This window comes from Hydra viridissima, unplaced genomic scaffold (assembly GCF_058129835.1).
Source record: "Hydra viridissima isolate aposymbiotic clone 2 unplaced genomic scaffold, HvirCarnegie_v1 scaffold_6, whole genome shotgun sequence".
Taxonomy (NCBI): domain Eukaryota; kingdom Metazoa; phylum Cnidaria; class Hydrozoa; order Anthoathecata; family Hydridae; genus Hydra; species Hydra viridissima.
Window position 1 is genome coordinate 7,659,882 of NW_028324305.1, and position 11,053 is coordinate 7,670,934.

The following is an 11,053-nucleotide window of genomic DNA, read 5'->3' on the forward strand; positions in this document are numbered from 1 at the left end:
TGAAACGTGTCACATGATAGAGCCGAAAATATTTATCCTCGAAAATATCACCGAAATATTTCATAACCGAACAATTTAGAACCGAAAAGTAGGCGTCCTATGATTCAACCGAATCCTAAATTTCAATTTAGAACCGAATATGAGAAATTTATTACACATCCGAAAATATTCACGAAAAAAATTAGAACCGAAATAATTTCAATCGAATTTTCGATCGAAATGTCATAACTGTATTTAGAACCGAAAAAACTTTGATCAAAAGTCATAATTGATTTTAGAACCGAAATTCATTGAAAAGGTTTACAATCGAAAGTTCTAGCACCAAATTATTTTAGTTTTACCATATCGGAGGCAAAAACCCTTTAATTTCCTATTTTTTAATGATAGATTTTTTGTGTTTCTTAAGCCAACTAAAAGAAATTGGAACTTACCTGGGTTAGCAACCATCGAGTTTAATTGAAACCAATTGGTGGTATTGGTTAAATTAATGCATTGATAAAGTTGAAGGAGTTCCTTCATTATTTTATCCTAAGGCTGCATATTAAAATCACCAATTAGAATATAATATATATGTATATATATGATCTATATGTAATTTACAATAGTAAATAATCAAACAGTTCCTCCAACTAAGACACAAAAACATTTAAAAAGTTTTCAATTTCTGAACGACAAATTGGACATCTTTTGTTTCTGTCATTTGCAAGGATATCTGAACACCGAAGACAGATACAAAAGTGTCTACATGGCAGAACAACAACTTCTAAAGGAAGTGCAAGGCATATCTTGCACAATGTCTCAGCAGGCCTGGTCTCTTGTTGATAATCCTGAACATTCTCTTGTGGATTTTCGTCCTAAAATTAAATTTCAAAAATGAAATTAGATAAAAACATTCTAATGGTACCTTACAATATAAAAATTATACTACAGCAAACTTTATATTTTCGTCCGAAAACATAAAATTTGCTGTAGTATAATAATGTTGTCTAATCACCCTATCCGAGGTATTAAAATATTTAACTGAAACATTTACTACACCAAATTATTTCATTTTCAGAATTACTTTATAATGTGCATGAGTTTTGACAATTTATTTTACCTGCTCTTGTTCTGTATCTCCCATTGATGTGAGTTTGATGTCATTAAAGAAGAAAGCTGAAGCCTTAAGAAACTTTGTTTGAGTCCACTCTCCTGTGGAAAGTTTTTCTTCTAACTTTGTAATCGTTCAAAAGATCGAACTCTCTCTCTTCTTTGTCCTCTTCAAGATTGATGACCATTTTGTGATTGGTTGAGTTCCAGTTCTGCATTCAGGATTATCTAAAAATTTATTAAAAAAATCTTTTGATGCATTTTTATTAAAAGAAATTCAAACAAACAGAGATTGAAAGTGCAAATGCAATAAAGATTACATATATATCATCAAAATGTTATTAAGGGCAGATATGAGCAAGCTGTCACAAATAAATCATCATAATCACACTTTCAAGCTGTTTCGAAATATGAGCAAATGGTTTGATTTGTAAAATATTTGTTAGCACAAATTTAAATAGTGCAATTGTGAAATTACGATAGCTAATTTATATGTTGATTTGCACCTATCAGAAGAGATCCTAATACCTTAATGGATTACAAAGTAAATCTAGTTACTTTGTTATGAGTTTAATCAATGGAATTTAGCCTGTACAATATTCATTCAAATATGGCAATACCTGATGATATATATCATCTAGAAACCTCCAGAAGCTAGGGTGAGCAGTCATGCATCTATTCATTTTTGAATGCAGTGCTTCCGAGACATTGTTGGTTCTGAATTGAAGTCCATGCACAGAAAAAAAAGCTGGGGTTTGTGTTGTCATCTAATACTTCTCAAAGTAATACAAAAACTTTCTCATTTTTTCACGAGTTTCAATGTTAGCGAATTGACTCATCTCTGTTTTGAGTAAATCTACTTCTGCTCTGATGAGAACACTAGGCAAGAGGCACATGGCAACAAATTTCCGGCCCCACCTCCTAATTGCAGGGTTATTGATGTACTCAGATTGAAGACCAACGGCTTTGATTTTTCTCAAAATTGCCTGGCCATAATGGAACCAGCAACCAGTCAATCTTATTTCAGGGAAGACAACCTTCAAGGCACTGCCTATTGCTGCTTTATAGTCAGCCATAGAAATTCGTGGTTGAAAGTCACTTGAAAGTTCCTTAATTTTTCTAAATATGGCAATGTAAATACCTTCTTTTCTCCCAGTCATAAGTACATGAAATACAGGAAAGACAATGTCACAATGCACAATGGAGATATTTTTTTCTTGCACCACGAAGTATCTGTTCACATTTTAAGTAGGATAAAGAACTTTTAACATTTTCAAGACAGTCTTGAATAATTTCCATGTAAATCTGGCGTAATGGAATTTGTGTAGTTGCAGCTTTCAGTCTCATTTTTTCCAGCGCTTCCAAATGGCTAAAATCTTCTGTTTTGGAATCACAAGAGTGGCCTCGTATTGTCTCAAGTAAATCACTTCCTTCGCGTATTTTTGCAGTTCCAACACACAATTGATAGTTTTTGCATTTTAAATAAATGTAACCGTTGTGATTCTTGTTTTTTACATAGCAATTATTCCCAGCTATGTAGAGGAATGAATTTCTTCTTTCACCTTCAACTTTTTGATATTCCATTCTGTTGTTATTATTCCACCAACTACGAGATATTTTTGAAAATAAACAAAGTTATTTTACAATTTGTTATGTTAGACTGTATTTCAAACAGCAAGCGCTTTAAACTTATATTATAAAAGTATAAAAGTATAAAACTTATAAAATTTATAAACGCTAAAATAATTCGGTGCTAGAACTTTCGATTGTAAACCTTTTCAATGAATTTCGGTTCTAAAATCATTAATGATTTTCGATCGAAAATTCGATCGAAGTTTTTTCGGTTCTAAATACATTTATGACATTTCGATCGAAAATTCGATTGAAATTATTTCGGTTCTAATTTTTTTCATGAATATTTTCGGATGTGTAATAAATTTCTCATATTCGGTTCTAAATTGAAATTTAGGATTCGGTTGAATCATAGGACGCCAACTGAAAGAAGTGGTAAATTCTGGATAAAGACTGAGCTGAGACTTTCATCATTTGAGCGACCGTGGTTGCAAAACGAAATAAAATTTCCGAAAGACTACTCAATGGGAAGTGAAATGGACTCTGAAAATGAAAAGAATGTTGGAAATCACCTGGTATTGGTTGGACCGATGCTAGATGGCTATTTAAAAGAAATAGGAATTGCAATGCTCCCCAAACTCACCAGAAGTCATTTAACAGGTCTTGTTTCATCAATTAAATTATACATTCCATGGCAAATAATGAGGTTTATGGCAGCTATTTTAGAGAGCTATGGAGAACGCATAGAGTTACTAACACCAAGAAATAACACGAAAAACATTTTTTTAAATAGAAAAACAAGATACAGCAGTTCAACTGTTTAATCCATCAAGATTTAATGGAATAAATTACCTTAAAAAAAGAAATTATTCTAAAATAAAAGATCATGGTATATCAAAAACAAAATTATCTAATGTTGGGGAATCAAATGTTGTCAGCATAAATACCCCAATACGTATAAAATACTTTCATAATATACTTTCAAAATCATCTCAAAGTTTCCTATTATACAAAGATTTACTGCTGAAGGCTTTGTTGTTGACACTGCTGTTCAATCTCTTGTTAACAAAGAGTTCAATAATACCTGAATGGTGATTCAAAAACGGTTATTTTCATAGCCACAAAACCTTTTAAAAGCATTAATAGGCATAAAATAAATAATAATATGAAAATAGCAATTTCAAAATTGTGTGGATGCGAATGTGGATATTGAGGTAATTATATTTTTATGTGAGAGCAATTTTTTATTTTGATGAGCAAATAAATTTATATAAATTTTATTTAGATGATTAACAAAATAATTTAAAGCAAAAATAAATAAAAATATGCTTAACCAATTCTTCGAGGTATAAAATAATGCATTTTTGAATTCTTTTTCTTCTTAACTGGTTAAATGTTCTTATATCATAATATGTTTTTACTAAGATTTGATGCTATGAAAACAACCGTTTTTATGAAGCATCATTTAAATTTACTAATTATGCTGAAGTGATCCCCTCTTGGTTCTTCTGTTCTTACTTTCTGAAATAAAGAGGAAAATAACTTCAAAAAAAAACATAACGCAAGCTGAAATTCAGTTTGAGAAATGAATTTACTATGAAAGTTTTACATAAGTTCACATATTCATATATATGTGAACTTGTTTAAACTTCCATAGAAATAAATAAGTTCATGTCAATATTAATAATTATTGAATTTTACAAAACATCAACTAACCAATATGAATAAAATATAGTAAATTTTTTATTTAAAAAAACATTATTAACTTAAAAAAAACTCTTACATATGATTTATATTTACAACAAGCCCTCTAGACGTCTTATCAAATCTTTTTTTGAACCAATAACACTCTTTTTACGAGCTTTCAACTCATTTCTAAGCTGGTAAATAGTTAATGCTTGAGGAATAAGTTGAGTAATAACTTCATTGCATTCATTTTTTGCTGTGTGTTTATTCAACGAACATGCATCTGTAAATCTTTTGCTACATATTTTGCATTTAACAGGCTTTATTATGAATAAAATATCTTCTGTCAAATATTTCTTCTGGACACAATCTAAAATTGAAACAGACTCGATGCAAACTTGACATAAAAGCTCAGATTGTAGTGAACGTGACCAGTTACAGCATTCTTTGTCTGTAACAGGTTTACGAGGTCGAAAATGAGATTGATACATGGATGGTATTGGAAAATGATAAGGCAAGTAAAAATTTCGTACATAGCTAGACCGCATCAGTTGATACCATTTACCTCTTTCGTCTTGTTTTGTAGATCTGTTGCTACAAGTTTTTAATTCTTGTTTAATGGATGAATGTTTGGATTCTTTTCCTTGCATAGAAAGAATCCCATAACCAACTCCATAACCCTTGAAAATTTCTTCCACATAAAATGGAGCAACATAACCAATAGTCCAAACTGTACTGTTGCAGTTTAGAGGCACAAATAAGCACAAATATCTTTGACAAAAAAAGCACAAATAATAAAAAATATCTTTGACAGGCAGCAGTAACACTTTCAACATAATTTTCATCAACAACATCTACAATGTTATTATACTTCCAACATCTCAAAGTGCAGTAAATATCTGCGCTAGAACTAGTCTTATAACTTTTTCCTGTTCTGATTCTTTATTATGTTTCAAAACGTCAACTAAGCGATAACCATATTGGGCAACAATATCGCTTGTGCACCAATAATCCTGACAGATAGAGTCTTCAATCTTTGAAATAAATAAATATTACAATATGATATTTTGATACAAATATTATAATAAAAAAACCAATATGCAAAATTACTTATAATAATTTTAAATTTGTTTACTATAAATATAACTTACCGATTATCTTCCACAAGGTAATGTTCTTCATACATTTTACCAATAAAACTTAAGCCATTGCCAAAAATAGAATCAGAAGAATGCTTAGCTGGTGCTTTTAGGATTTTACATAACTCAACAAATCTGTTTCGTCTTGTTGCTTTAAAATATAATACATTTAGGCAATGTGTCCAATTGTTTATTTCTAAATGTAGGGGGTCTGGTTTTATTCTGTCTGAAAATATACCAATTCTTGATTCACCTAATTGACGCAATCTATTCTCAGCCATAAAATCCAGAGACTTTAGATGTTTGGCATTTTCTGATAACTCATTTGAAAAACCATTTTGAAACTGTTGTAACATGGTAAGATCATTTTTTCGACAAGTGTTATCAGAAATCTCCCATTTCTTGTCAGAATTTGAATACCCAATTGATCCGTCTATAAAAGTAAGTTCACTTTTGTGAACATTGCAGAAAGGGGATGGGTAGGTAGCACTTGTTGGAAGAACATTTGCTGCCCAACACAACCAGGATATATCACCAGCAGGAACAAAGGAAAATGTTACTTTTTCATTGTTTATATAAAACAGATTACCTTCAATTAACTCCATTTCCTCACTATGCTGTCTCCATAAGTTTGCACATACATCATCTTTTTCACCAGCTGTTAACATATGAAGGGGAAAGTGGAATTCACGACTACGAATACGACTTCCATAGTTCCATAATGACATTGTAGCTATAGTCATTGTTTCTTCTTTTAACTCAGGTGCGCTATCATCAGAAAACTCAACAACAAAATGATTTATGTTCCCATTAAACCACCTAAGTTTATCTTTCATTGTTTTTACTTTCAAATTTAGATCAGCAATCATTGTGACTAATGCTGTCACTGTACGCAAAACACCTCCTTTTATAAAATGAATATCTCCAATATTGAGATTGTTAACAAAAGTTTCAATAGCTCTATCAGAAATATTGATGTTTTCAATAAAATGTTATGTTCTCCGTAAGATATTATATTACTTTCATTATTGTGTTCAGTGAAAAAATTATTTTGTATTTTACACAGCATGGTATACTTTCTCCTTGACATATAATTTAAATATTTTGTTAGAACTGCTTTTTGTATACAAGTGTCACTTTTTATATGAACATCTGATATTTTACCAACAAAATTTTCAAGAAACTTCCCTCTTTTATAAGAAAGTATTTAGTTTTCCATCTCAGATATTGTAGCAATACTTCTTAAATAGTCCCATGCACCTTTAATTGATCCATTTCTTCCACCATTAACATATTCAAGAACATTTTTTGTTTCTTCACGACGTCTATAACGAGTTGAATTTGATGAGTCATTAATCATATCAAAGCTTGTACAATTACTTTCACGTTGCTTCCGTACATGACCTTTTTTATCTAGGAAATGTTTGAGATCTTCAGATTGATCTTCATTGTCTTTTAATTCCTTTCCTAGGTTATTTTTTAAAATAGATATATTGTTCAAAGTATATATATATATATATATATATATATATATATATATATATATATATATATATATATATATATATATATATATATATATATATATATATATATATATATATACATATATATATATATATACATATATATATATATATATATATATATATATATATATATATATATATATATATATATATAAAATTATGTTAGTATATTCTACAAATAGAGTGCTCAATATTCTTAAAGAACAGAGCAATAATAAATTAAATTAATAAAAAACACTTATCTAATTTTTGTTTTCTTCTACACTGTGTTTTGCCACCAGTAGGTTCATCAGGAAGAGTCCTCTTCCTGATGAACCTGCTGATGAGTCTCTTCCTGATGAACCTACTGATGGCGAAACACAGTGTAGAAGAAAACAAAAATTAGATAAGTGTTTTTTTACTAATTTAATTCATTATATATATATATATATATATATATATATATATATATATATATATATATATATAATATTATATTATTACTATTATAAAGTAATCTATATAAATAAAATAACCTATATATGACATAGTATATCACAAATAAAAATTTAACGCCTTACTTACTTTCAAAGGCAGAGTGTTTATTTAAGTTTGTTTTTTTTAACATCAACATTTTTTTTCTGATGAAATCTTTGAGCAGAGGAGGTTTTCCAAAAACATGAACGGGGTCGATGTTTATCACATGAATGCATGTTTAATTTAGAGCAATTCTTTTTCTTTATACATAACCTAAAGATTAGTTTGTATACACATTTTTTTCAACAAATAAATAACCAATATATTAAAAAAAAATTATTAAACATACTACATACTTTGCACTAGTCGTTTGTTGATTTGATGCTTGAGCCATTCTCAAAAATTGCATTTAAAAATACTAAACTCTTAGTTATTAAACTATAGAGTTTAAATTATGTAAAGTTGAAACTTTATTAACATTGATTTATTAAACTACTCTGAAAAAAAAATCAGTTTAAATATTTAATAGCAAACCCAATAATATAAGAAATATATAAAATAATATAAGAAAGATATGCGATTTAAAGTTTTAAGTACTAAAATTTGTTATTTTCTTCTTTGTATAGTTGAACTTTTAAAGATTTGATAAAAAAGTTTAAAAGATTTGAGGGAAAAGTTTAAATATCACTATAAAAAGATTTTTTTAATAAAAACATATACATTTAGAATTTTTATTATAATCTTAATGGTAACATAATTATAATACAATTATGTTACAAGTATAGTATACAAGTATAAATAAATAAAAATATGTTAAAAAGATATATTGCTAAGCATGCAACATTTTTCAATTTGTATATTATTCTAAAAATTATATTTTGATTTGTTAAAAAAAATCGTTGTTATTGTTTATATAAAAAGATACGAAAATCCATAATGGGCGCAAAGTCAAATTTACATGAAACACAAATAGTGAATCAAAATGCATATTCGTAGTAGATAGGCTTTCAACCATTTCCTTAAATACTTAGGGAATGACTTGTATATACTTAAAACTACATTTTGTCTTTACAACTTTTTTATTGCTTTCAAATTGCATATTTTAACATTAAAAGCTCAAAAAATGCATGTTTTTTTGACACATTTTCGAAACTTCTAGCTTCTTACTAACATTATAAAACAAAAGTTGCAAACTCAAAAGCTAGTTAAGTATGTGAAAATTAAAATGGGTTTCTGAAATAATTCTAAAATTCAAACAGATTTCGAAATTATTCCACAAGTGGCTTTCAAACGTATTTTTTTTAAAGTTGTTCGTTTATTTCTTTCCACATTTCTGGAGCAATCAAGGTATCGATCTATTTCGAGTTTTTATTGGTCTCACCTTATAAAGACAACTCTAGAACTTTGAGAATGGGTTGAGTTGTTAAATAAATATTATCTATTATTACATTTTCTCGTTCTTTCAATGGCTTGGCTTTGTTCTTTTTGTGGTGAATTTTTTTTGCATTAGTCTCATACTCTGTTAACTATACAATAATTTAGATAGAAGCAAATGAATAATTTAGATATACATTAGGTTGCTTCTAAACCTTTTAAAAAAGAGTTGCATGTGATTTTTATTCTTCAACAACACGTAAAAATCTATTGAATTGAAATTAAAATTTAAAGAAGAAATTTCGATGATGACAAAGTGAGACACACAGTCTCTCATTAATGTATATCTAAATTATTCATTTGCTTCTATCTAAATTATTGTATAGTTAACAGAGTATGAGACTAATGCAAAAAAAATTCACCACAAAAAGAACAAAGCCAAGCCATTGAAAGAACGAGAAAATGTAATAATAGATAATATTTATTTAACAACTCAAACCCATTCTCAAAGTTTCTAGAGTTGTCTTTATAAGGTGAGACCAATAAAAACTCGAAATAGATCGATACCTTGATTGCTCCAGAAATGTGGAAAGAAAATAAACGAACAACTTTAAAAAAAAATACGTTTGAAAGCCACTTGTGGAATAATTTCGAAAATCTGCGGTAACTTCAAAAACCGTATTTCAGTATTTGAATTTTAGAATTATTTCAGAAACCCATTTTAATTTTCACATACTTAACTAGCTTTTTATGTTTTCAGAAATAAACCTCATGGAAACTCTGGTTTTCTCTTTTATTTTATTTGTGAATTCCACGAACCCAAAAGTAAGCTGAAAATATGAAGTTGCAAATTGCAAAAAAATTTCCATACTTTGAAAAGAACTAGGATATTTATTTTTTGCTTCATACTTGATTTATGAACTTTGCTCAATTTTAAGCACTTTTTAAGACTGTCCGGAATGATAATAATCAATGAGAATTTTTGAAATATATCGAGAACCACTTAGTCAATTTTAATCTTATTTTTTTATTGTTTTAAAGCAAATAATATTAAGGTCGTGGATCGGAAAGAAAGTTGAAAATTCGATAAAGAGATCCGTCAAGTTTAAATCTTGTATTTCCAATTTGATAATCTGAGAAGTCAAAAAGAGATAAGGCTACAAAACTGAATGAAGGTCGCGGATAGGAAAATCGAGAAACCAAGAAAGTCTGTCAAGTTTAAAAATTGATCAAGAAGTGATCAGGGAAACTGTTGAAAATCCTGAGTACTTCGCTCGTATTCCCAAGTCGATAATCCAAGAAGTTAAAAAGAGATATGACTACAAGATGTACAGGAAGCAAAAAATCTCTGGAAGATCACAACATCTGTTCAGCGAATGCCAAAAACGACGTCGAAAATACTACGAGAAAAAAATTCCATGGAATCAAAAGTGCATTACAATTGATGATGACACCTACTACAAACTCGACTGTGTGACGCCCCCAAGGCCGAAATTTTATGCAAACTCGAAAGGAACAAAGCCTGAAAGAAACATGGACTCCTAAGGTTACGTGAAAAAATGTTTAAAAAAACTACTTATGCCTAAGATAAAAAAAAATGATGATCCGTCCTTATGACTTAATCTTGCTTAAACCTTATGGCTTAATCTTGCATCTTGCCATTATTCAAGAAGTGTAGTTGAATGTTATCAACAAAATGGCGTCAATTTTGTTTCAAAAAAACATGAATCCAGCAAACATGTCATAACTTTGTCCAATTGAAAAATTTTGGGCAAGCATGAAACATGAGCTGCGTAAGGAGGGCAAAATTTCCGCAGACATCAATTAAATCCGCAAAATAATGGGGCGTGGCACCACGAAATGGTGGTCTCCGCCATAAATTGAGAAAATATTGTAATCAGCTTGAAAATGATGTATTCTAAAAGCTTTACTGTATTCGGAGATAAATTTACTTTTAAACAATTAAAAAATGACTAAAATCAGTTAAGTAGTTCTCGAAATTTTTCAAAAACCCATGGGTTTTCATTCCGGAATTTTTCAAAAACCCATGGGTTTTCATTCCGGATAGTCTTTAAAAGTAAAAACCCATGGGTTTTCATTCCGTCTTTAAAAGTAAAAATCACGAGTATTAGAATGTAACAAAAAAAACAAAAAAACAACAACAAAAAAAACAAACAGAAATATCCCGAATGATTTCTAATGTAGATC

The 11,053-nt window shown here is 29.0% G+C and overlaps 2 pseudogenes across 2 annotated transcripts; both read right to left on the reverse strand.

Annotated features, from left to right (window-relative positions):
* Positions 1-629: 629 nt before the first annotated feature.
* LOC145187098 (uncharacterized) lies at positions 630-2,893 on the reverse strand (annotated as a pseudogene). The gene is made up of 4 exons (XR_016453647.1): positions 2,850-2,893; positions 1,710-2,322; positions 1,100-1,317; positions 630-854 (listed from the first exon to the last, which is right to left on the reverse strand). The product of XR_016453647.1 is annotated as an uncharacterized LOC145187098 (transcript).
* A 534-nt stretch (positions 2,894-3,427) lies between these two features.
* On the reverse strand, positions 3,428-8,000 carry LOC145181311 (uncharacterized; annotated as a pseudogene). Its single transcript, XR_016453106.1, has 5 exons — positions 7,828-8,000; positions 7,580-7,744; positions 5,499-6,953; positions 4,445-5,381; positions 3,428-4,182 (listed from the first exon to the last, which is right to left on the reverse strand). The product of XR_016453106.1 is annotated as an uncharacterized LOC145181311 (transcript).
* Positions 8,001-11,053: the final 3,053 nt, after the last annotated feature.